General features: G+C 37.8%; 1 long non-coding RNA gene across 1 annotated transcript in view; it reads left to right on the top strand.

The window, feature by feature from the left end:
- Positions 1 to 10,591: 10,591 nt before the first annotated feature.
- Positions 10,592 to 26,709, top strand: part of LOC128081479 (uncharacterized) — a 178,824-nt gene continuing 162,706 nt past the window's right edge. The window contains exons 1-2 of the long non-coding RNA XR_008207203.1: positions 10,592 to 10,712; positions 10,812 to 10,920. This is a non-coding gene — a long non-coding RNA (uncharacterized LOC128081479). The remainder of the gene's footprint in view (positions 10,713 to 10,811; positions 10,921 to 26,709) is intronic.

Genomic DNA, 26,709 nt, shown 5'->3' with positions numbered 1-26,709 from the left:
GATAAATTTGATTGCAGTGTGACCATATTATTTTACACAGTGTATTGTGCCTGACAAACAGATGTTGTGGACCTTGAACCAGAAGTGATATTCCATAGCTACAAAGCTTCTTTTCTCTTAGCTCATTATGTATATCCAGAGGGGGAAAAAATGCATCCATTATTTTATGGACTGCTTTCACTAGCCTTTTTTTTTTTTTTTTTTACTCTTAAGTACATTTTAAGTCCCAGTAGAGTTGTTTTTTTAATATTCTTTTTGAAGCTTGAATATATTTTCTTCTAGTCTTTTTTCTTTTTTTCTTATCCATCTGATAGTTCTCGCTTCTGTGTTTTCTGCTTTTTTGGAGCTGGAATAATTTTCAAACGTTTCCTTTACAATTTTTTGGTAATACTTAATTGTGTTTTCATTTCATAGACAAAATTAATACTGTTAAAGTAGCTTTGAATGCAGGACCTGGTATCTATCTGCTTCAGGAACAGTAGTGGCCATTGGGCCCTTGAGCACAAAAAAGAAAATCCTTAAATTAAAGTCTAGAGTCTTTTCTTTTACTTTTATGAAACTTTGGTACTGTGTAGCTGAGGAAAGCACAAGCTGTTACAGCTTTATACACATGCATATGCACTTAGACATACACACATGATGTATATTTAGAATTCTTTAATAAAACATTGGATGTAACAAACAGTTGCAATGAAAATTACATGCTCTTATAAACATTTTTATTTTAAAGAGATCTTATGCTGTGATGCTGCAGACCAGCTACAACGTAATCAGCTTGGTAATGGAAGAAAGTCATCTCTTACAATGATCCTAGAGCCCTTTGTTAATGTCAAGGATAATTTGGGCTGACTGATTTGATTGCTGCTCTTTTCCGGCAAGAGGTCTCAATAAATGAAACTGCTTGCCTGGATAATTTAGGCTTATATGATTGCCAGCAAGCTAATGATGCAAACACAGCTGAAATAAAAAATTCCACTGTATATTGGAGGCTTAAAAAAAAGAAAAAGTGTGGGGGGAGGAACTACTTAAACACCTGCTATATGAGCTCTGTCAGAACAGGGAAGAGCTATATGCCAGTATCAGGATTGAAAGTGGCTTGTGCATATTATATTGAACTATTTCAGCCAGTTGGCCTTAATGGATCACTAGAACAGTCCTTTGTGGGTTGCAGAAGATTATTGACAGGTTATCTGTTTTGTATAATCATAGAATCCTTACAGTTGGAAGGGGCATTTAAAGGTCACCTAGTCCAACTCCTCTGCATCGAAAAAGGACGCCATAGTGTCAGGTTGTCCAGCCTTGCCTTGAAAGTCTTCAGGGATGAGGCATCAATCACAACTCTGGGCAGTCCACTTCTATTGCCTTTTACTTCTTGCTTCGACTTGTTAAAATGTGCAGGTTTTAAGTTAAGGATTTCTGGGTGGAAAGACAGCATGAAGCCCCACAAATGTTTACATATAATTTTATGTTCTAATAGTGTTTTATTGTGGATTAAAGCCTCACCTTCATTAACAAGATTTAAGTATGAAGTGCAGTGATTTGCTCAAATCAGGTTTTTTTTTCTGTGATTTATTTATAAGAAGTGGTTATGAATGCATTCTTTGATTCTGTGTTGTATGCAGTTCTGACCAGGAGAAACTAGGGAGAAAGTATATCAAGAAACAGCTAAGTCTGTTCCTCAGCTACATTACTTAATCAAGAAGCATTACAGGCTTTGAGAGGTGGGTAGAAGGAACTCAAATTGTGTTGTTGTACTTAGAATGCTTTAGAGGCTCATTTGTCACTGAACTCTAAGCCAGGCTGTTCTTTACTACTTGCCTTTTTTTTCCCTTTTTTTTTGTTTTTTTTACATTTTTGCATGAGGCTGTCAGAACCTGCCAACCATAAGAAAGCTTTCCAATTACTAGGATTCAAAGCAGAATCATTTATAGCAAATTCTTTGCACAAATTATTTCAGAGCTGTCTTCTAGTGTTCTTCGCTTCTTCAGGAGCCTCTAATTGAAGACTTGTGACTTTGGGGAAGGAGTTGTCTCATTATGAACAAAAATCTTATATAATTAGGATTTAGGCCAGTGAGAGGTGTGTCATCTAGTGGCTATGTTATTAAATAATGAAGTTCTGTCTTTACCTAATTAAGTGAATATAGAGTGGTAACCTTCTGAGCTGATTAGTCCATGTCATTTATACTCTTCACTGTCATTCATTTTTATCTAACAAAGCTTCTAGTTATGTTCAAATCTTGCTTTTCCTTAGTTTTGTTATGTTGCTTGCAAGCTTCTATAAAGGCTTAATTCAATTCTTCATGGGATTTAAGGGAATAGCTTCAAAATAAACTAAAATCAGCATGCATGTGAGTGATTTATGCATGTGTGCATGGTAGATGCTGTTTAGGACTGCATAAGGTATCTCTATGTATGTGATGAGTACCGTACTGCTTATATCTTTCCACAGGGTAGAACATGTCTGCTTTTTTGGTAATGGCATGTGAGGGATTTAGGACTGAGGATTTTCTCGGAGAAAAGGAAAATTACTACTTACATCTTTATGAGTTCATAGTATTCTTAGTTCTCTTTATCTTTGACCATTAAATTAAAACGTTTCAAAGAACATAGAGCCAAAAGTCCAATCTCACAGATAAGCATCACAGTGAGAACTGTAGTAAATAAAGCATTCAGTAGTTATGCGGGTAAAGATGGTACAGTAAGTCACCATTAATCATCTGTGCAAGTTCACAAACAAATGGGTCAAGGTGATGTGGTTGATGTGGATAAGGGCGCTATTACTAAATAAAATAGGCCTGTCCAAGTGACTGGCAATTCAGTTTATTTCCTTGGAAATAAATCTTCTTAGCCACCAGAAATGGCTTTCTACTTACAAGTGTGCCACTTAAAATGTAAAGAATGATGAATTGTGATGCCAGGTATTATATGTGCTAGAGAATGTACTGCTGTTGTGTAGATGTGTGTCTGAGAAACAAGCAGAGAACTGTCAAAACTGCATGCAATACTGAAGGAGTCAAAACAAAAACTGAAGAACAAATATAGAAGGAGCTATAGGAAGATCAGGCAATAAGTTAGCAGAGAGTACTAAGTATTAGAAAGCACTCTATGACCTAGAATGTCCTACAGGGGGGTTTATTACTCATTTGAACTACAGGTACATTTTCAGCTACAAGCATATCTTCAGACATGAACTTAAGACAAATCTTTACATTTATCCTCTACAATCAGAATGTAAATCTGATGTCTGCTCTTGGTTTTCATCACAAATTTAATAGCTGCCTTGCAATCAAAATATGGCTGTGTGGCTTTTACCTTTAAAGTGCAAGCTAGAGTGTAGAGCTACATATTTTTTTTTCCAGGAATACGCTGAGTTTAGAAGTGTAATACCATCTGAAAAATGTAGATTATCAGTTGGCAACCAGAATACCCTTGAAAGAAATAATTTCTTTGAATGAACAATTTGGATGAGACAGCCTCAGTGCAATAACAAAATTGGGCCAGCTCCTACACCATTTGCTTTTCCATAGAGATTGCATGTTTAGATAGATATAAAAACATTGTGATCTGTACTGAAGAATGAATTAACCCGAGTTGCTCTCAGAAGCATGAGTATTTTTTAATTGGATCAACTAATTTAACAGAAGTTATAGTTCCTTAGAAACCTCACCTTGTTTGACACACAATTAATCTGCAGACGGCTCTGACACAAAATGCAACAGCTTAATGAGGCCATTTCCTGATTATGCTGATTAGTGGCAAGTCAAAAACTAGGGTTTCTAAGCAGCAGGCTTGAATTGGATTGTGTGTAAGCAAAACTGCATGGAGGGCAATGGAGCAAGAGCGAGACCCTCATCTTCTCCCAAATGCCTGGTTGCCTATTAGGGAAGATTGCTACCACACGATCCAAGCAAACTTAGTGAGCGCTAAGCCATTTTAAATGGACAGTGTGCTGCCAGAATTTTTGTACTGGTTAGGTGGAGACAGTCTTATGTGTATTTCATCTTTATATGTCAGCTTTACTGAAGTTTTTGATCAGTTTTTTGCAATAATTAGTCTTAGGCATCTCACAATTCCGTTTTCTCCAAAGCAGTTTGCTGGATGCTGCTTCACACCTGATTGCCTTGGAGACCTGAGGCTCATGCCGAAGCCTTCCTAGCTCCAGCCTACTTTGGCTTAAGGATGAAGCTCATGCCCTTGTCTGTCGAGGTAGCTTATTTTGAGCAAACCTGTGGAACTTGAGAAATTTTTGCTGATCTCAAAAAAGTCCTCCCATGAAATTTCCAAATTCACATCAGCTTGACCTTTACATCAGCTGTCTAGAATCAAGATCAGAGTTTACTTAAAATTGCTCTCACTGTTTTAGGACAGGTGGTGAAAATGAATTGCTGTAAGGGAAATTCTGGTGTGAGAGCATAATTACCCAACTTGGATTTTGGCCAGGACATTAGAGTTAACAGCTCCACTTCTGTGGAAAATGCTGTGGGATTTCTGAAGGCAATTTGATTTTACCTCTTATTACAAATATTGCCAGCTTTTATGGTTGTGTTACTTAAAGCTTGTTTTTGAGCCTAAAGAGTGTTTGTTGGAGAACTCAAGGCTGGGATATAGCATATTAAAAGCATGGTAGTTGCGCTATTGAAGTTCATGAATGAAGCTGATTTTTTTTGAACCTCAACTGTAATTTAAAATTTTTGTGGAGTGCTTTGTGGCTAATTGTATGTTATGGAGCAAGTTTTCAAGAATTTCAATATAGAATAATTAATTAAATTACTGTAAATTTAATGTGGAGTGGTATATGTGTATTTCAACCAAATGTATGAAATACGCATTAATATATGACAATATATATTAAACTGTTTGCTATGCTACTAACGTAGCCAACAACTTTTCCTGCAAAGTGCTTCTTGGGTGGTGTGACTGTTTTTTGAGCACACTTATTTTTATTAACTGACCTCCATATGACCCAACGTGAGTTCCCTATAGTACCATGGAACTACTGGGTAATAATACATTCAGACTTAAATATTTGTGAGCAAGGGATATTTGCCTAGCCTCAGCTTACAGCATAGAATGTTAACAAACAACTGATGCTTGAAAGGTCACAAATAAAATGATTGAATCTAGCTTTTATATTTTATTTACTATTCTGTTGGAAATATTTTTTTTCTGATTGCAGTGTTTGCTGTTTGATGGGACATACGATGATATTCCATAAACTCTCTTCTTCATTTGTAAATACTAGTGATATTTAAGCTCTCGTAATGCTTTCCATCAGTAAACACATCAGTGAGCATTTCAGTCAATACTTAACTCTGCTTCTTACTTGTGTTCTGTGTTATTTAAACTTGCTTCTGTAGACAGGTAGAATGCCATACAGATTAATCTCTTAAAACAAAATACCGAAGCCTTTTTACTGGGCATATTTTATGCTTATAAGGCAGCAGAACATCCAATTACTTTTATTCTCTGTGGCAGATCTAAGGTTGAAGAGAGTCTGCAGTGAAGAGTGGCAGTCAACAATTTTTTTTTTTTTTTTTTTAACATTTGGAGAATTAAGTTGTAGTCTTCATCTTTAGAAGTTCCAGATTTATTCTCCAATTCATAGGAGGGAGATGAGGTTCTTTTAAGATCTGTATACCTGGCGTGAGATTAAGAAACAACGGTTCATATGTTGTTCCATCCAGTTTATTACCAAACCTAATCAGGGAGACGGGGAAGGGAAGGAGGGCGATAGAAAAGATGGAAAAGAAGCAGGAGTTGCGTAAAGCGGGGAGAGTCACCAGCAGGATCCAGCAGCGTCCCGTTGCACGGCGTTTGAAGGTCCGAGGCAGACGCAGCAGAAGACGGGGAGCAGCAGCGTGGCCGCCTTGGACAGCAAGCAGGTAGACGAGGAAGTCAAGGAGCCAATTCTTGAAGCAGCAACAGCGGTCAGGCAGCAGGCTCAGGAGAGTTCGACAGTATGCAGGAATCACCTCAATCGTCAGGAATCCCTCTTGTTCTTCAGGAGGAATCTGCTGCCAGAAAACCTCCGTTCTTCTTGAGGAATCTGTTGTCAGAAACCTGTCCTCGTGGTTTCAGTTCCTCTTTTATCCTCCTTGTTCTCCTGCCTACGTGACAAGGACGGGCCTTGAGCAAGAGTCATTGAGTACCCCCTGAGATGGCCATCATCCTGAGGTAAGTCCACACAAAGGAGCACTTCACAGCTATTTAGCTGCAGCTCATCTCGCTCCTTGCCCCTGGCCTTGTCCATCTGCGTCCCCCAGACAAAAGATCTCACAACCTTTGCCCAGGACTTGCCTGCACTTGTTCATCTGTGTCCTTCAGACAAAGGATTTCACAATCCTTGCTCGGGACTTGAACAAGTCCACCTGTGTCCCCAGCCAGCTTTGGGACACAGACGTTAACAGAATAATATCTTACACGGGTATCAACTGAAATGTTAACACGAGATTGAATTTGGCAATCATAAATGTTTTTGTTTTTGTTTTCAGTTGGGGGCAGAAATGTTGATTTTGAACACAAATTTTTTATTTGTTATTTTTCAAGACTGCAATTTTATGTGACTTAAGCAAATATTAATGATGAATAATGTTCTTTTTAATTACGTTACAACTGAAATGCAACTTCTACTCTGAACATTTTGAAATCTACTAAAGCATCCAGGATAGTTTCCAAAGAGAGAAGTGTAAGAATTTGAGTGGTTGTTTTTCTCTTCATTGACCATGCAGTTCTCATTTCATCCATCAGTTGCAGTAAGACACCAAACTTCATTATGCTTCTTTGGGAAGTCTCTAGTGTCTTTTTTGAGTATTTCTGTTTCATTCCTTTCTGTTATGAGAGCAAGTCTAATACTGAATATAAATCTGACTTATTTTTCAAGTACCGAAGTAAGAGTTCACATCTTCTGGTAATGCTATGTCATTTTGGTAACCCTCAGCATATGTTTCTTTTTGACCAAAGCGGAGGAAAGCTTGATCCAGCTTTTTTTTTTTCTTTAGTCTGGTTGTTTAACCTGAAGCATATCTCGGTATGTCACAGCTAGTCATTTCTTTTACACCTGGGAAGCAAGTTGCTTTCTTAATTTACAAGTACAGTTAACATTTTAATGAGTAAAAAAGTTTCATCCCAAATTAGGAAGAAAATTTGAAAGCCTTTCTCAATTGACTGGGGGTGTGGGGGGGGAAGAAGAAAGCAAACTGGTGAAAACCATCCCTTTATCTGTGTTTGCAGTGGGTTTTGATTACATTTTAGAGAAAAATTTATCTTTCTTATGGTATTTATTTTCTGTGTTTATTTGCTGTGTGTTGATTTATATACTCAGCTGTATCTGCTACTTGAGTGGAATGTTGCAGTTAGTTAATAATTTACGTGGGTTTTTTTTTCCCTTTTTCCCTCTAATTGGATTGCAAGGGATTATTTATTGTTCCTGAGCTTTCCATCTGCATTTGACCTTCGCCTGTGAGTTGTGCTGTCAGAGAAGATATACAGGTGACCTCAGTGCTAGCTGGAACAGGGGTGCTCTACTTGTCCTAATGTGAAAATGGAAAACTTTTTACAAACAGGAAGCATACAGAAAGGGGAGAAAAAAAAAAAGTGATGCATTAACATTTCTGCTTTAGAAAGTGACTGATTAAGAGAAGAATTTATTTATTTGTGGCATTAGGGAGTTTGAAACTGAATTGTTAATTCTAAGCAGAAATCACTGAGGGGCAAACTACTCTGGTTCAGTTCTCTGATGAGTGCATTTACTCCAGAAAGGCACTGTGGCCGTTTGTCTACCGAATTGTATTGATGTATTTCTCCTCAAAGGCATTCTCTTCCTAATTTAAATTCAAATAGGTCAGTTAAGCTGAGGTTTGACATATGTCAATGCCTGAATTTTATTTTGCACAAGGTCACAAGTATTGACAACACAAAAATGAGTTGGAACCAGGAATGTCTGGAGGTTTTAGGGAGTATCACAATACCGACTTTATGTAATATTGTGTCCCAATTTGGCTTTAATTTTCTGGAGGATATGCTAACTATATGCTAACTATAAAAATGCTAACTATAAATTAATGAAGTGTTACCAGTGTTAACAGCAAAATTTACCATAAAACAGAGGAAACGAAGTTAAGATGGCTTTCCATCATTCTTAAAAGAACCTTGATAGTCAGCTATTGTGCTAGGGAGGGGCCCATGAAGTATTTTTCGTGCTCTTCCCTCAGTATTTTAATGGGAAAGTTGGGAGTGATGCAATTCCTTTACTGGGAGAAAAGAAACATACTGGGGAACTTCAAAAGAAAAAGCCAAAGACGAATCCCCTCAGCTTTCACTATTTCAATATCATGGGGAGTTTTAAAATTTTAAGCTTCGAAAAAGGATTAGGGTGTGAAGTAAAATGCACAGGAACCACATCAGCAAGTTTCTACAGGTAAAATGTGATAAAGATCAATTCTTGCCTTTTAATTATTGAGCAACAACTGTCAGACAGTGGATAAAGCCTCAATGCACTACCCAAAAACTCCTCGTTAAATTCTCCCCTTTAGTGTTGTGAGCAACATGCACGAGCACCTTGGAGGTGGAATGCACAGAAGCTTTCTGCTGATCTCTGTTTTTTTTTACAGCAGAGCTGCTGAAAACTGGTAGTAATTTAAAACTGCGGCATGGAGCATTGAATCCCTCTGTTGTTTTGGGTGATACTGATCAGCTCAGCTACCCATCAGGTTGCATAACGGTCTAGGAGAATTTTTCTTTTTTCATTTTAAAACAAAAGACTAAAAATGCTCAGTGTTTGACCTAACTGCAGAAGTAAATGGTAAAATAAGTTGGTCATATGAATGCAATAGAGGGGCTTAGAAAAATCAGTTCTGTGTGTAGTTGAATCCTTGGGCCTCTAAGATCATCTGAAGTTCCAGATGCTTGGAGAACAAAAGTGAATGTCTTGTGGAAATAGAGAGAAAACAGAGCTCATAGTTTTAAATATGTGAATCTATCAAAAAGCTGATTTGTTTTACAATTTGGCTTGTTGTGAGACCAAGCAGAGAGGTTCCTGTCATTGCTGAGTGCTGGCCCCATTTTGCTGCAGCTTACAGCCTTTTGGTAGAACTGAATCATGTGCTTATTTGGCTCAGCTGCAGGTTAAATCACTGTAATGGTCTTTGTTTTTTTTAAAGTTCAAATCTGTCATAACTCCACCTACATTCATACAATCATCCAGTAAGAACTAGTCTATATGTTGATATATAGATGCTTCCTTTGGGCAACATGTGTTCAAAATATTTAAAAAGCCTTGCAGATTTTTAGAGAATGCAGTGGTCTTGAGCTGCATCTGGTTTTAATTAAACAGCTGCACTGTCAGACTGCAAAACATTGCAACTACTTGAAAATGGACATGCATTTAAAAACAACAGCTGAATGGGTTTCTCAGTTCATACTTCAGCTTTAGAGCTGTGCTGAAGAAGGAAAGTAAACCACAACTGCAGTTAATAGACATCTAATTGCCAAGTATCTGAAATGGGCACAAAAGTGACAAAACATGTTGGTAAGATAGTAAATGATAGATGATCACTGTTACTGAAGGAGAGGCAGAGAATTTCCTCTAAAAACTCAGGCTCGAATGGAGAGAACTGCAGTGAATGTTTTAAGTAGTACTTAACGAAAGGGATGGGAAAATATTCTAAGGTTGTTAGTTAGAATTTAATAAGAATGCATTAGAATTCAGCCTTCACTTTCATCTCAATTTTTCAGTCTTTTAGCTCTAATGAGATTGCATGCTTAAATTGGTATACTGGTTCAAAAATATGCTGCTTGATTTCTTTCGTCATTAATAACAATAAGCATTAGCATAATGTTGTTAGGGTCCCTTGAAAATTCAGTTCTGTAATTTAAGTACTTTTTTTTCCTTTATTTGTTTTAACGGGAAAGAGGGTTTCGTTGTTGTTGCTTGCAAAAGGAAGAGTTTGCCAAAGTTAAGGAAGATAACAAAGCTGTCTAAAGAATTCGTGAGTATAGGTGCTCAAAAACAAATCTAGATTTTAAAAACAAAGCCAAACCAAGTAATGTTCACCCCACACAGAATCGCAGAATCGTAGGGGTTGGAAGGGACCTCCAGAGATCATCGAGTCCAACCCCCCTGCCAAAGCAGGTTCCCTATAGCAGGTCGCACAGGTAGGCATCCAGGCAGGTCTTGAACATCTCCAGAGAAGGAGACTCCACCACCTCCCTGAGCAGCCTGTTGCAGTGCTCTGTCACCTCACTGTAAAGAAGAACTGTCACATCAGTGACAATCTATCAGTAAGTTAAAGCAGGCTGGAGAAACGTTTCTGACAAGACTCCCCAGAAATACTAGGGAATAAATAATAACAAAGTTCTCAATCGAAATTTCAGCGTCTATAGAAAACCTTTAACCACTTGAAGGAAGAAAACATTTGATTTCCTTTCTGTGGTCCAAGTTGTAACTGGTAGATGTAAAAGAATACATCTGTGTTGGTGACTTTCTGTTCTGCCTTGATGTGTATTGAGCAGGTGTTGTTCATTTCCTCTAATTTACAAGAGCTAAAAGGTGATCGATTAAGCTTTAGCTGCTTGCCCATTACCTTCAGTTGTGCCCAGCTACACCGTGGCTTGTAACTGACATTGAATCACTTCAATAACAAAAAGGAAATGACCTCAAGTGATTGTTACACTGAGAATGACAGATATGCTGCAGCATGGAGGAATCTGCACGTAATGAATTCAAACTCCGTTTTGCGTCTCTCATTTTTCAAATCCAATATACTCTTCACAGTACTTTAACTAAAGTACTTCTCTGGGGTTCTGTTGCAGGATCTGCTGGCCTTCAAGATTAGTCATGCTTTGTGCTAGATGAATAAGGATGCTGGAAATTTGCTTGCATTACCATCAAGTCCCTCTTTGTTTTTAGCCACTGTTGTTGGTAAGCCTCATTTTCTTACGTTTAAGCCAGTTTGTTTTAAATGATAATATTTTAATCCATGTCTCTTTTATGTCAGCTTGAAGAATTCCAACTTTTTTCGTGTTTTGCACCATGAATGACTGCTTTATTGCACTTTTTGTGTGAATATTTGTATGTGATCAGTTTAAGACTGTAAAACTTAATCTACAAGATATCTTATCTAGAGCAGTATATATTTAATTTTAGTCAATTATACTACAGAGACTTAGACCCAGGTTTCTTATCATAGACAGCCTTTCATAGCAAACTGAGATCCTGTTCATCCTTAATAGAGAAATGGATAAATGAATGCAGAGAGGTGGTATTTCAGTCAGCCTTATCAAGGTAATATGCAGAAGCACTTAAATGCTAAAGTGAGTATTAAATTGAAAATGTTTTAAAATTTTATATTTACCTGTTGAAATCTTTACTGAGTAGACAAGGCAGTGTGAATGGCCTTCTCAAATCCTCATCTGATATGGTTATGATCTTCAGAGGATTTCAGTTGCTGTTGGTTTTAAAGGTGTGTTTTATCTAAAGTTTGAAACAGTAATTTGTGTGCCAGCTCACCGGATTTTGCATCTTACTTTGATTCCTTATGTGGAAAAGAACTTCTGTAAAAACAGTTGTTGGAACGTAGCCTAATTTTTACTCTTCTAAAGAGGGCAGTATTATAACTATCTTTGAAATTGTGGCATTGACTTCAGGAGATAGAAGGTGATGCTCTAAATTAAAAATTGCTGTATGTCTGTTAGAAGTACAACAGCATGAAACAAATGTGATAACAGAGAGTCAATGGCCCTACAAATCGAAATATGAATCAATGATGTCAAAGTAAATTGAAATCAAGGTAGGTGAGATGTGTTGTACCCAGTATCCCCAAAGCAGCGTTGTTAGGAGAGGCACCAGGCAATTAATGGTTTAGTCTCTTCTAAGCTGCGTAATCTTTGCCTGTAGAATGTCCTACTGATTCTCAGGCTTCAAGTTCAGTAAAGCGTAATACTTGATTGGGATGGAAAGCATCATAATTTCATGATGCCTTTAAACTTCAGAGAGTGTGGACAGTGTGCCATGACACTGTGTACCAAGTGAACTACTATAACGTGAAATACTGTTGAGTGATGTTAACCCTCCTTCTTGTCTGGTCACTTTTGGTGACTTTAGAAATAAATGTTTCTATTTCAAACCCTGTAACAACATCTGTGATAGTTCTAGTGCTTGCATAGCTGCAAACTGACCTAAAGGAAAAAGGTTTAACGCAGATACCAGCTCAGGGATTACATGCTCATGAAAATTCATGTGACAGTGAGGTGGGAGTGAACAGAACTACTTCTTTCAAGAAAGCAGGGAGAATATTTCCTGTTACACTAACATCAGCTTTCCTTTTTTTGAACCAGAGAATGGTAGGTGCGAGCTGAGTAGCACCTCGTTTTGAATATAAAGGATAACGTATTTGGAATGTGATACTGCCAGTAAATACTTTTGTCTTTGTTCTTACTACTTTCCTTAGGCAAATAGTTTAAGTGATTTCTTTTTCTACTTTCAGCACCCAAATCCTTTTCCTAATCACTGTGCTGAATAATTGTCCCACTTAGTACACTTTCTTTGTCTTTGTTGCTTGCTTCCAGGCAAATTATTTTGCAATTGTGTGTGCTGAAGTGCTTTTGCCATCTGTTGGAGCAATCACTTAAATGATTGAAGTTCTGTTAAAGATGCTTGTACTGTCATTTATTTTCACTGCTTCAAATTCTTGTATTATCCACAAACCTTGAAAGATTGTTCTTAATATTGGGGGTATGTATAATTTGTTGTGAGAACATCCTTGGAAAATCAATGAGCAATTTCAGTGGTTATTTTTGAGGGGTTTCAGCATTTAAAAAGTTCAGAATAGCTTAAAAGTCATTTGACTTGTTTTCTTTTTTCTTTTTCTGAGATGGAAATGGTATGAGTAATCTAAAGTGGTAGATGTTTACTGAGGAGTCTTTAATCTGACACAGCGATGGATAAAAATAAATAGTCTTTGGTTTTTCATGTAACCTGTCTATCAAGCTACTTTTCTTTATGCTTGCACTCAGTCTTACAGATGGCCAAAATTATAACAGCTAACTTAGAACTGACACAGGTTTTACGAACACTTTTTTCAAGGGTAGCTGTAAACCCGGTGGATTTATGCCTACATTATTTTCTGTATTAATACAACTATTTAATCTCTTCAAGCCTGAGAGATTGAATTGCCCATTAATAAGAGTATAGGATTTATCTATAGATTAAGTTACTTCTGTACATTGGCCTGGACTGAGAGAAGCTTCACTGTACGTTTAACTGGCCTTTAAATGTAGGTGTTCATTTTTCTTGTGATGCTGCAAAGACTACTTGCACTTCTAACATATTTGTGAAGAATGTTGGAGGAAGTCTAATGAGGAAGAGTGTAATGAGGAAGGCAGTGCTCAGTGTTCTCATTGTTAGCCTTGGCTCACTGCGAACCGACTCTTGCTGAATTTCAAGAATTCTTGACAGTCTGAATCTAAGATTAATTAGTGAAATAAAGGGCATAGCCAGTTGTTATTTAAGCCACATGGGAACTTCATAGAATGGTATTATTACTAGTGATCGAATGCTGTATTTACAGGGTACTATCATCTATATTGTTAAGTGTATGTAAATTGAAGTGTAGTTTCATACAAATATAAACCTGGAAATAATTGCATGACTAAGACATAAAGGAGTGGGATACTGTCCAGTGCTGTTTTATGCAGCTCAGTATGGAACTAAGTTCAGCAAGAGCAGCATTTCTGAAGTATGGAGGCTCAGGCATGTAACCTGCCAAAATGTAGCATACCTGTGCTAGCTCACAGCTAGCCTGTGAGCAGCCTGTAAAATACTGAAAGCACTGCCCTGCTCTCAAAGCCTATTTTGCTTTCCCTCTGGCATTGCAACTTCTGCTCTGCTAAGGAATAATTAATATTATGCGCTCTTGAAAGGGAGACAGGAGCAACTTAGCTGCTGGGAAGATTACTCTGACCTGAGGCTGGAGGAACTACCCATTGCAACACAAATTATAGAATAAGAGTTTAAAGCAAAAACCAGCAACAAAAATGTGACTGAGAAATCACATCTTGATAGTTAAACCCTGTAATTACTCTGTGCATGAAGTAGTTGTTAGTTGCAGTACACATCTATGTATATACTGTGTTTTCATGATCTAGATAGCTCTTAAGAAGAGGTGCACAGTTATCTTGATGTGGAATTGGAGCAATGCAAGGAGTTGAGATGAGGTGCATATTCAGAAAAGCTGAAGGAAGCTTTCTTGCTCCTTTGAAAAATGTATTTTTCAAGAACTGTGTTACCATATGGCTGCACTTGATCAGGATTACTAATTTTTTAAAAAATCTATAAGCCTCTGAAGCTGCAGGAAAGCCACTGATGTAATTAAAAAGAAGGTGACCTAAGTTTTATTTCTTCCATTAGTCCTCACCTGAACTTTGTGTGCGCTCACACATAGATATGTATCTCATTTAAGTTGCAGGATACATTTGTTTGGAAATATGCTTTTATAGTCATCTTGAAAAGCAAGAGATATATAGGAATTTGAATGAAACAAATACATTTATTTTTCTACAATGCAAGAAAAAGAACAGCTTGTTTCAGGAGAAGAGAGATTATATAAAAAGGAACATCTCACCACTCCTTGATTTTTCAGAAAGAAAAACATCTGATGCCCACTGTGTGCCTGCACTTGGTGTGATAGTACAGTAAGATATTTTAAGATACTGCAGGATTAAGAGAATTACATAATAGTCTGTTTCAGTAGACCTAAATTCTTGTAACTAACATTTCTAAGGGAAGAAAAGAGTTTGCGAATTTTAACTTTGTTTCACTTATTAAAAAAAAAGTTCAATTTGGCTTAGGATGTTGGGTGCAGCACTGTGCATTTTTATGCATGTAAACTTGTCTTTTTTTTTTTTTTAAATACTAATCAAGCATTTGTTGTCTTGAATCATATAAATAGGTCTGAAGAGGTTAGCTGCGACCATGCTTTAAATGCAAGAGTAGCATCTGCTAATAGTAATAACATCACCTGCTGAGAGTAGCTCTGTAGTGGCCCAGAGGTAGGATGGGTGTTGTCACTGGGACTGTAGGCTTCACTCCAGCTGCAAGGCAGAGGGAAATATGAGGCATGGGAGAACTGGACTTCATTTTATGTCTAGAACAACAGGAATTTGCACATAGTTGTCAAGGATGAAGTGATGTTATGAGACAGTATTTCTAATAACAAAGAAGGTCTCTTTATTAGCAGCTGAATAAAGGAATGATGGGTAAGTACGAAATATTGAGGTGTCTGTTATGGTAAGATTGCAAAGACTCAGCTGTCAAAGTGAAAGTCACGTGAATGTGCTGGGGAAGACTGGGCTGTGGGTAAGTGCCAGTCTGAAGCCCCCAATATTTCCAAAATAATAAGGTGACCATGAACTTCTGAAAAGAGCAGATATCTGCCCCAAGAGTAACAAACAAACAAACAAAAAAACCTTGTTTTTAAGATGGTCTTGTTTTCAGTGAAGTCTATAATTGTCTAACTGAGCATGCCTAGCTTAGAAACTGTGGTCTGTGTAAGTAAAATTGAAGGCTTTTCTTGTAACTGGCTCTTTTTTCTTTTGACAAGACGGATGCGAGCTTAGGCCTCTGGTAAAATATGCTCTTAAATTATGGCCTTTTGTTTTTATCTGCCAGTAAAGCAATTTTGTGTACCACATGGATAGAGTGGAACAAGATGCTTATTGAATGGAGTTTTAAGAAAATGTTATCTGACCCAAGCCAGTGTTTTGTGTTGAATATTGTGTTTAGGGAAATCTCTGTTGTCTCACTGGATATTCTGTTGTGGAGGAGAGCAAAATGATCTACCTCCCCCTCTTAAAACTGTGTTGAAAGCTGAACTTGAGGATCAAGGCAGTGTTTCTGGTCTGTGTGCTATTTATGAGTGCAAACCTACCGTACCAAGCTATAAATGTTACTGCCTTCCCCCCTATTGTGTTGAAACAAGACCTTATTGGAGACACGGAGTGTGATTTAGTTTAGTTCTTTCCTCTGTAATTTGGCTTTGCTTGTTGTGGGTGCTTAAGCTCTCTGGCCCTTCTGAAGGTGGGGGTTGGTGTGAAGCATAGGAGGCAGTCTGGCTGAGGACTCTGATTACTAGACTGGCCCTTTGAATTTGGCATGGACCTGAAACTGACATTATTGCAGCTTGAGGGCGTCATTTGAGGTAATTGAGCTTTGGGTATGAAGCCTGTAGAAGAAATTGTCTCCTTGTCTAGTCCACTTGTCCTCATTTGTGTGCAGCAGCATGCTGACTGCTTATTGTGCCAATGCAACTATCTTGGGGGCTGTGCTGTAAAAATAACTCCTGTACAGTCAGTCTTGCTGTGTCTCCCAGCAGGAGTGTCTGCTGGGTCACGCCAGAGCTGGAGAAACCCTTCTGCTGCCTTTGGCTGCTTCAGCAGCCGTTTCTTATTCCTTGTTGCAGAAACAGAAGAACACATGTAAGTGTTTTGTAGGGCAAGTTTAGTTGGTGTGCTTCCAGATCTGATCTTGCTATCCAGTCACAGGAAGACCACTGTGGTCTTAGTGCTGGGTGCTTATTTGTCACGCTGAAATATACTGTTGACTGAAGAGAGGCATCCAGTAAATGCAGGAGTGTGAGCCATGCTACTGGTGTTCTGTTTGGATAGGGAAAAACTGCTGTTAAGGTCTGAAGATGAGATATGTTTCTGTGACTGTTCAGTTTGTCCATTTGGAATCCAAGCCCAGATATTAGGATAGTCTGCTGTAGTTAGGTAGCATAAATACTAACTCACTTTTTGTTCAGGATAGTATTTTATTTCAGCTGTAGTCTTCATGCTTTGAACATCTTGTGCTGTGTGGTGCCAGGCATCCAAAACAGTCATTGATGTCTTTCTGGCAAGGTTCATTAAACAGCCCCGTAATTATCTTAGATCTGTCAACCTGAAAAAAAACACCCAGGAGAAGGACTGGATTATGGGACGCTCATATGAAGCCTGGATGAAATTGGGAAGAAATGTTGTGCTTATGGCCACTGTTTGCATGGAGGAAGGCCAACCCCAGATGATATCATCCCTGGTGGCAGGCCAGGATCCTTCTGCTGCCAAGACCTGCAGATAGAATGCTAGGCAGGTTGACTCAGCTGTGTCATGAGAGATTTCTGTGGGAAAGCTTTTGTGATCCTCAGAAAGTGTTCATTCTCTCTTCCCTTTTAAATATGGGAAGAGTAGGACGCAACTTGCAATGGTGTGTGGTGAAGCTGGTGATTTGTAAAGGCTCTGAAAACTAAAATACGTAGATAACGTGCACTTATCCAAATACCATTTAAAATTAATATTACAGATGGACTTATGCAGACTAGCTACTAGAAGCAGAGAGCTACTAAGTGAATTTTAGTACCTGCTAGCATTGTCATTAAACGATTAATGGGAATCTTGTTGTTCTTGAGATCCCTCAGAGAACAGCAGATAGGTTTGGCGTTGTGTGTGAAATGAGCAGAACAACCTGAATTTCCTCAAGCAGATCTTGATTGCAAACCTCCCTGGGCAGTAACTTGATGGCTTGCCTCTTGTTGCAGCAGTTCAGAACAAGACAGTGAGTTATTTAGAGTAAAGTAGGCAGTACGCATCTCTGAAGAGCACACAGCTATTTTGCCAGTCTGGTATCCAGATGTGTGGTTTTAGAAGAGTCAAAATAGAAGTATCTTGCTTGATCTGTTCTTGAATTGTTTAATTTTGGATTTGGAATAATTTTGTAAAATTAATTAGTTTTCATGGATCTTTGGTTTTGTATAGTGATGTATGCCTGTGAATAAAACTGTCTAAAGTTCCTGACAAATTCTGTCTAATAGTTATCACTATTGGAGTGGAGAAAATATGGGCAAGTATAAATTACATGATGTGTGCATAGCAGCATTAAAATCTGTGATTTCAGAAATTAAGATTTCAGAATTAAGGTGTATATTCTGTTTGAAATCTCCTGTGTATGATACATTTTCAAGCTGTTTGTGTGCTGTCTCATGCTTAAAGAGTGTAGCTGAGTAAGGGCACTAGAGAGCAGTTATTTTTTTTTCTTTCTAAAACGGTAATTAAATTGAAATTGCAATTGAATTCAATGGGAGAGAAAGCTGTCTGAATAATTCTTTAGAAGCTTGGTTTGGTGTTTTAAGATCTGCAAAGAAAAAGGGTGCAGTTGAAGTACGTTGTGCATAATTGGCTTGACTTTAAATGCTCTGTAACTCGACTTTCCAGGAAAATTTGGTCTCTCCAGTAGCATCTCCCATGAGAGTGTGAATGGAAAAAGTGATTGTGACATAACAGTGCATTTCTGTGAAATGTGGTCCAGGCTGGACTTGCAATTAGCTCTTTTCTTCTTCCTTGTCAGTCATGCCATTCTGGTACTGTAAAGGTGTACCCTCCTTGCTTGTCCTTACAGCTTCTCTATGTGGTTAAGATTACTATCTTCATTTTACATTGATCTAAGAAATGAAGAGACTGAGGAAAAAATGCAAATGTTTTACTAGCAGAGAAATGCATGGTGATTGAAGTGTGGACCAATGCTGAAGGTTCTTCACACATCCAAATTGAAGAGTCACAGCTGTATTTGGTAGCAACTCATAAGTGAACTGCTCTACTAAGCTCTCCTAAGCTCTATAGAGCTTAGGAATTGGGCATGTTTAAGCAGATAGATGTGTTTCTTTGTGAATTCCCAAAGACACAGTGTTGAGAGCTTTAGCTGATTTCTTTGTAAGGTACCTAAAGCTGCACCTGAACTCTGTAGTGGAACTCTGGAAGAGAGTTCCAACACCATGCTCTGGATAGCCCTCTGATTCGTAGGAAGACCTGTGAACACTCAAGATGAGCACAGCTTTGCTATGCTTAGCACAATCTCTTAATGCTAGAGGCGTTCTCCAAATGATTTTACAATATGAATGTTCAAATGTGCAGTAATTTTTGTATAATAATGATAAAATAAAGCATTTACGGGAACTGCCAACACAGAAGTAGCTGGACAGTTTTTCTTCATCTTCACATAATTGTAGAGTAGCTTGGGTTGGAGGGGACCATAGAGCTTATGTAGTTCTAATTCCCCTGCTGGGAATCAGGTTGTCACCCAGCAGATCATGCTGCCCAAGGCCCCATCCAACCTGGCCTTGAATACTTCCAGAGGTAGGGAATCCATAACTTCTCTGGGCAGCCTGTTCCAGAGCTTCATCACCCTTTCTATAACTAAAACACTTTCTCCTAATATTTAATCTACATGACCCCTCTTTTAGTTTAAAACCATTCTCCCTTGTCCTATCAATATCAGTCCATGCAGAAAGTTGGTTTCCCTCTTGATTTATAAGAGAACTGGAAGGCCACAGTGGAAGTTTCACAGAATCAGAGGGGTTGAAAGCATAGGGGACAGCTGCCTCCCTTGCCCTGCTGCCACCCCTCATTTGATGCAGCCTGGAATACTGTTGGCTTTGCAGGCTGCAAGTGTACATTGCTGGCTCATGTCAGGTTCTTCACATGTTAGTGGTGGCTCATTCAGGTTTTTTTTTTTTAAATAAGCTTTTCTGAGTTTATTTCTTATGTAGTCAGCATGAGAACTAGTATTGTTCTATCATGAAAAACCTTATTCCTAGATTTTTTTCTCTCTCATTTTGTTATAGGCTACTAGGTGTATGAAGGATTGACTATTATGCTGACTTATTATTTAGTCTGAAATCAGCTTCTATTAAGTAGCTTCTACTCAGCACAGGAGAAGGTAAAGTGTAATGTACCAGAACTTAATTACTATGCTGTTTTGTTGGTTGTGTATCATCGATGATTGTATATAGTAATTCTGAGACAAATTACAGAAGAGATGCATTCAGAATGCAGGAAAGGAGCAGGAAATAAAGTAGAAATGTAAGCTGAGTTCACCTATGACAGCAAAAAAGCTTTTATTCTTTTTTCTTCTCCTTAGCCTCTTAAATGTTGCCCACTGCGTTTGCTTTCAGGGACGTTCAAGGGAATCAATTAACCCTTCCTATTGCCTCACTTTTTTCTTTCTTTGTCAACAATACCACCCAGTTAAAAATGATAGTGATATCAATTTCTCTATGAAAATTACCAGACATGATTAGTTCAAGCAAGTCATAGAGCTAAACACAAAAGTCTTCTCCATTTCCTCGCAACTGATTGTATTGATTTATGAAGATGAAAAGTTCCAAGGACCTGACGATGTACTGAAAGCTATAGTAGCATATTTTCAGTTCACATGGGCAAAAATATTGTGGAGGTTTCAGGCCGAAGGTTCGTTCTTTTCATCTAGGTTAACAACAGGAGAATTATCAGAGGAAAACAAGAGATGATGACAACAAACAAACAACAAACCTGCTGGGAATTAGTATGTTTAGAGATCTGTCTCTTTTGAAAGTGATAGGAAGTGGTTGTTGTTAGAAAAATGTTTCTCCTATGTTACAGGTTAGTTTGGAAAAAATCAGATCGGTACAGTCTAAAATTATTGTTCTTGTAGAGTACTGTAGCAGCTTAGAGGTCCCACATGGATTTCTTTAAGTTTTTATAAATGTATAGAAATTGTTCCTGATGTAGAGCTTGTTTTTTTTTAAAAAAAAAAAAACAAAAAAACAAAACATTGATTTATAGCAGGAGATTGTAAATGTAAATGTTTGTGAATGACTTTGTAAGTAAGTCTTAAGGATTTCCCAGACTGTGATTTCTCCTGCGCCTCATCTTTCTTCATAAGTTCACCAGTTTCCTCAGAGCCATTTCTGTAAATGAGGATTTCCAAGCCTGATTCTTAGCATGTCTCTTGTCCTAATTCAGCTTTAACCGAATGTGGTTTGTTGGTGGTTTAATTTTAACAGAAGGCCTTTTATTCAATCCTAGTGATATTTTGCAAAGTAAATTTGCTGTCAGAGCTGGAATATAAAGAAGAAATCAGAAGTAAAATCAACTTTACCCAAAATATAAATACAGCTGGACTAATCACTTCAGTGATTGTAAGACTGTAAGTAACAGATGTAGAGCTTAATTACATAAAATACTAGTCTAACAAGATGAAAAACAGATAATGAAGCCCTTTCTAACTCAGCTGCAGAGGTCTTGTTCAGACTTCTGCCATGAATTTCTTCCTTTGATGTGGAAATGAAATGTTTCCTCCAGTTAAACACCCTATTGTTTAAAAACCCAATTGTTCTCTAAGTCAAAGCCCGGTTTATTTATTTGGGTAGTCTTTGGGAGATTGCACAGGTGTTTCTTATGCTTTTTTTATTGTTTATGTTCTCTTTACTCTGCTTACATATACTCCAACTTGAATGGATTGGAAGTTGTGTTTGCACGCTTCTCCCAGCAATTGTTTGACTATCAGGTGCACACAGGGAAAATCATCAGCAGACTTTCTCCTGTATCTCAGGAACGAATGTCTTGTTATATACAGATGGAGATAAAGGAGCTCTCTAGGAGATTAACTGTTATTCAGTCTGTGTTTTGAAAATCACAGCGGAACTTGAAATGGTGTCAACGTTTTACGGGCTGGTTCGGCCCAGTTCCGTGACTATTGGGGTGGAAGGATTTCGCAAAATTGCCTCTGGAAAAGGAAAACAGGAGACTCCAAAATAATTAAAAACAGCAGCAGCGATCTGAGGACAAACAAACTAATTTATTAAATATATCTGAATGTAAGATAACACACCATAATGCAATATAATTAGAATTGAAGCTAATAAATATAATGAGAGAGAGAGAGAGAGAATGTCTGAAAGGTGGATAGGCCTCACCATAACACAGAGGTGAGATGCACAGTCTGGTTGAGCAGCAGGGTGATGAAGAAGAGCCGATGAAGAAGAGCGGATGACAAAGAGCGCATCAGGTGACCTTGCCAGGAGTTACGTCTCCTCTCTGACTGCAAAGCCCCCTGGGGAATGTAGTTGTTCTTCTCTTCTGGACAAGTACCTGGAACTGGAACATTAACACCTTAACTCCCAGTGCCCTACATGATGTTATAACATGCAATACCGATAACCAAAAATTATAGAACCACGACAAATGGTATTTTAAGTGCTTTTATTCTTAGTGGGCTCTGAATCAAGTGCTGAAAGTAGAAATGTGGCATTCGTTCATTTAAAACTATCTTAAAGGCATGGGTTGGAGGATCTCTGAAGTACCACAAGGAGTGCATCCATTTCTTCTCTTTTCCCTATGGCTTTTGCTTCAAATTTTTCCTCAAAAGGAATATGAGAGCTATGTAGGCCATTCCAAAAGTAATGCCTCTGGTTTATTTCCATGGAAACTACAACAGATAGAAAGAGAACAAGAGCACCATTTGATGAAGAGCAAATTCTCAGCTTCAAGGTAGTCACCACCATTAGCTATGCATTTAGGACAGCCATGAAGGGTCTGCATATCACGCTTGTAGAACAAGATAAATTAAAAAATGTCTGTAGCAGTGGAGGTGACCTGCTGTTTCCCAGCTGCTGTGATGGTGCTTTCGCTAGGAAAATGTTGCCCACACAGTCCATCTTTCATTGGTCCAAACAGATGGAATGATAGGAAAAATGACATGATAAAGGAACTAATTTATTAAAAGGAACGTGAGATAATACAGAATACTTAAGAATAATAAATCAAATGAACCAAAAATGTGAGGGGAGATATAGAGAGAATCCTTATCAGCAGGCATTCACAGCTGGCCTCTGGGAAGGGCGGAGATTTCTGGCTCATCATTCAGAATTGGAAATAACGTGAAGAGTACTGGAGACTTCTGGACATTGTTCATTTCTTTTCAGAGCATCTTCGTCTCCAGGAGCTGGAACTTGCATGAGAATAGCTGAGACTGGCAGAGCTAAGACCCAGGAAGTGCAAATAGACAGGAACTCATCCAGAAGGAGCAGCTCCTCAGCACTGTGTTCCAGCACCAGGCAGCTTGTTGCATGATAGAATAAGTCCGGTTCTATAGTAGAACAGCCAAGATTGGCAGGGCTCATCATGGTCTTCTAATTTGTATGAGGCTTGATTTAACATGTTGCAACAGAAACATCCTTTTCTTTGGCTGGACTCCGAAAGTTTGAGCCTTCAACTTAGTCAGCTTCATGTTGTAGCAGTCAGAGTTGATGGTTTGTTGGAAATCCTGAGGATTATTCTTTCCCAAAAGGTAGTGCACATCACTATACCTGCTGAAGGCTGTGTTTTGAACTTTTTTCAGAAAAATTCACATTTTGCTAGTCTGTGGATTCCAGATTGTAGTGGTAACTACACATCAGGTAATTATTCTATCCAGGAAACTGTCACCTTCAGCCCTGTATTGGTTCAGTAGATCCTGACAAACTTGCATATGGTATTCTTTCAGTTCCTAAGTGAGCTTCTGTGGGACTTACCTGGTGTGAGTTTTGCAATATTTCAACATTGCCACTTTTGTTTCCAGTGCATTGAAGCTGATATTTAGCTCCATACACAGTTCCCTGGTCAAATTCACATAATCCACATAATTCCATGTGAATGGGTGACCAAGATGTTCTTCATTTTGTTGTGTAACAACTGTGCATGGCATAGCTCTCTGTAATGTGACTTGTCCTTCATGTAGCTTTTGCCACTGCTGTAGTGCCTCATTGCGCTCATATCTACTGTTTGACACTAAATATTTATGGAGACCAATGAATGTCAATCTGTGCATTTTTTTTTTTCCGTGTGAAGGAATTCTGCACCTCTACTTCATACACACTTCCATGTCAGATGCTATTTTGTCAAACTGCCTCTCTGCTGCCATATATCACATGGCAACAAAACATGACAACATATTAACAGGAAGGTTTGATCTCTACTGCTGTATCACCACCATCTGCTTCTGACCTTGTGAGCCAGCATGATAGAATAGGAGGCATTCCTTTCAGACCAGCCCTTTTATATGGGAATATGAAATGTAGCCTGTTCAACCTGGAAGTAAAAACAATGTAAATGAGGATGACAGACTGTGTTAGATTCTGAGCTCATATAATCCTAAATACTTGCAAACTGAAGCTGTTTAAAATCTAGGTGCCCTTAAAGAAGGGATATGAATTTGGGATTTTGAGTATTGATCCTAATGAGGGCATATGATGCCCTCTTTGAGACCTTCGTATTATTATTGGATAGTTAAGCATATTTGGTCTGGGAGAAGAGAAAAAAAAAAAAATAGAGGAGAATGCAGAGAAGTACATAGTTACAAATATGTATTTCGAGACACAGTGTGCCTTAGAGCAATGTGATTTCTAAATGAAAGGGACCAGGGTGGGGGACAACTGCTTCTGCTGAAAGCAGATATATGCATCTTCAAGGATAGTAAAAATTAGTGTGTAAGTTCATGTGTTATGATGATTTCATCAGCAAGCTAGTGATCGTGTTTACAAGGGAACCAAACCATAGCCTCACCAGCTGTTTTCGGGTGACTTTTTGGAACCCAGCACATTGTTTTAATTTAATATACTAGCATTATGTTAATAGCTGTTAAGAACTACTGGTAATATCTGTTCTGATGTAGCTGAAAACCATTAGTTCTTTTGGCCAAATACAGTTTTCTATTTAACTGAACAATTACATGGAATCATGTTATTCATATTAATACGTTTTTAACAACTGGTTAAAAACTGGTTTTCATTCTAGACGAATGAAAAATGTTGGTAATCTTGTATTAATCAGGATTTATCATTTGAATAAGGAATGTATATATTTAAATGTGAATAAAATATTATTTACTAGTATAGGTATGTAGTTTGTTAAATTACTTTAGTGATTTTTCTTTGCACATCAATAAAGAAGCCTTCAGTGCAGCAACATAACTAAATTGCTTTCTTGTGATTCACTACGCTGGAAGTCAGCTGTATTATTAACTCCATCTTTATTCCTGCTCACCCGCACTTGCATGAATAATTCTGAAAATATCACATTGAAATATTTTTATCCTTTTATGCTAAGAATTTGTGTTTCCATCTCAGTTCAAAATTAATTTTGCATTTTGTAAGTTAGTATAGGATTTGCTCTTTTCAACTCGTAATTCTGATAACCAAGGCTGTCTTCTACTGAAATTACTCAGAAGTGATATATGTTAAGTTCTTACAGTGTACAATTTGAGCTTCAAGTCAGAACTTCTTTCAATCAGTGTCCTTAGGTACTGTTTGCTTTTTTAATATGAGATTGTTGAATAACATTTTCAAATATGTTGCAAGATCCTATGTCTGTCTTCTACTATGAATGGCAAAGGTGAGGCTTAGAGAAGTGTTCTCTGGAGTTAATGATAGTTGGTGATAAGGTCAAATAAACCCAGAAGTTTTTTTATTCTTTTTCTCATAAATTAAACTCGATACCAGTTTAAACTGCAGCCTGCATGTAGAATTATAAATCTATATTTGAGGGAGAGAAGATGTTTATTCTATAAACTTGTAATTTGTGTAGGCTATGTGCTTCATAGCCTACAATTGGCTGACAGCCTGAATAAATGAGTGGGAAGGACAATGCACCTTCCAATTTACCAAAAGGATGAAAACACATGAATTTTTCATTGTAAGATAAAAAGCATCAGCTGTTTTTTGTTATGATTGGTTTCTGCTCTTTAAGGGAAAAAAAAATCATTATGTTAAAAAAGGTATTATTTTTCAGAGACCTTGTTTACGAGTTTATCTTGATCTAGTTAGTCTACTAAGTAAAAGGTAAAATACAGTGACATCATCTGTGTAGTTCTGCTCTGTTTGAAGTTGATTTGTTTTCCAGTATAGTCATTCTGATTGCTTTCATCCAAACTTGTTATGCACTTCATTCATTTGGTCTAAAGCAGGGCCTGATGGTTCTGTGAAATACTGGAGCAGAATAGTTGTTCAAGAGCAGCTGTGCATTTTACTTTGCAAAATGTCCATAGGGCTTACTGGAAAGAAAACATCAAGTTTTATCATAAAATCATAGTATTGGTGAGTTGGAAGGGACCTTTATAGGTCATCTGGGCCAACTCCCCTGCAGTCAACAGGGAGACCATCAGGTGCTCAGAGCCCTATCTAGCCTCACCTTGAACGTTTTTAGGGATGAGGCAGCTCTCTGGGCAACATGTGCCAGTGCTTAATTACCCTTATTTTTTAAAGCAGACAAACAAAATATCAACCTGTTTTCTTATATCCTATCTAACTCTCCCTTCTTTTAGTTTAAAACCATTTTCCCTTTTCCTATCATAACAGATTCTGCTACAGAATCTGTTGAATTATCTTTTGTACTATTTTCCTGTATAGTAGTAAATAAGATGAATTTATGTTGGAGTATTAAATTGATGGGGAAAAAAATAACATCTACACTATCCAACAACTGAATAGTGACAAGAAAACTGAAGGAGATCTTACAGCTTCTGCTTTTCTTGTGCTTTATTCTCCTTTTCTTGTGCTTTATTCTCTCTTCCTGGCTGGAAGTCGGTGCTGGAAGTGTAAAGACAGCACTTAGAGCCTTGAGCCTATGTTAAAAGGAGAGGTACCTATGAAAGGCTGTAGCAAGACTAAAACACTCCTGATTTCTCTACATGTACAAAAACATGTTGAAAACAGAAGATTTTTCAGTATCTCTGCTCATCTGAAACTTCTGTTCTTAGAAAACTGATATTGAGGTCAGTAAGAGCGTCTTATCTTTTGGAATGATGAGATAGTATCAGTATAGATGTGTATGAATAGTGCTTGCACTGTAATTTCATTAAGAGTTTGGGTCTTGTTTTCAAAAATAAAAT

This window comes from Tympanuchus pallidicinctus, unplaced genomic scaffold, assembly GCF_026119805.1.
Source record: "Tympanuchus pallidicinctus isolate F22 unplaced genomic scaffold, pur_lepc_1.0 scaffold21, whole genome shotgun sequence".
NCBI lineage: Eukaryota > Metazoa > Chordata > Aves > Galliformes > Phasianidae > Tympanuchus > Tympanuchus pallidicinctus.
This window is presented reverse-complemented; position numbering and strand designations above follow the sequence as displayed.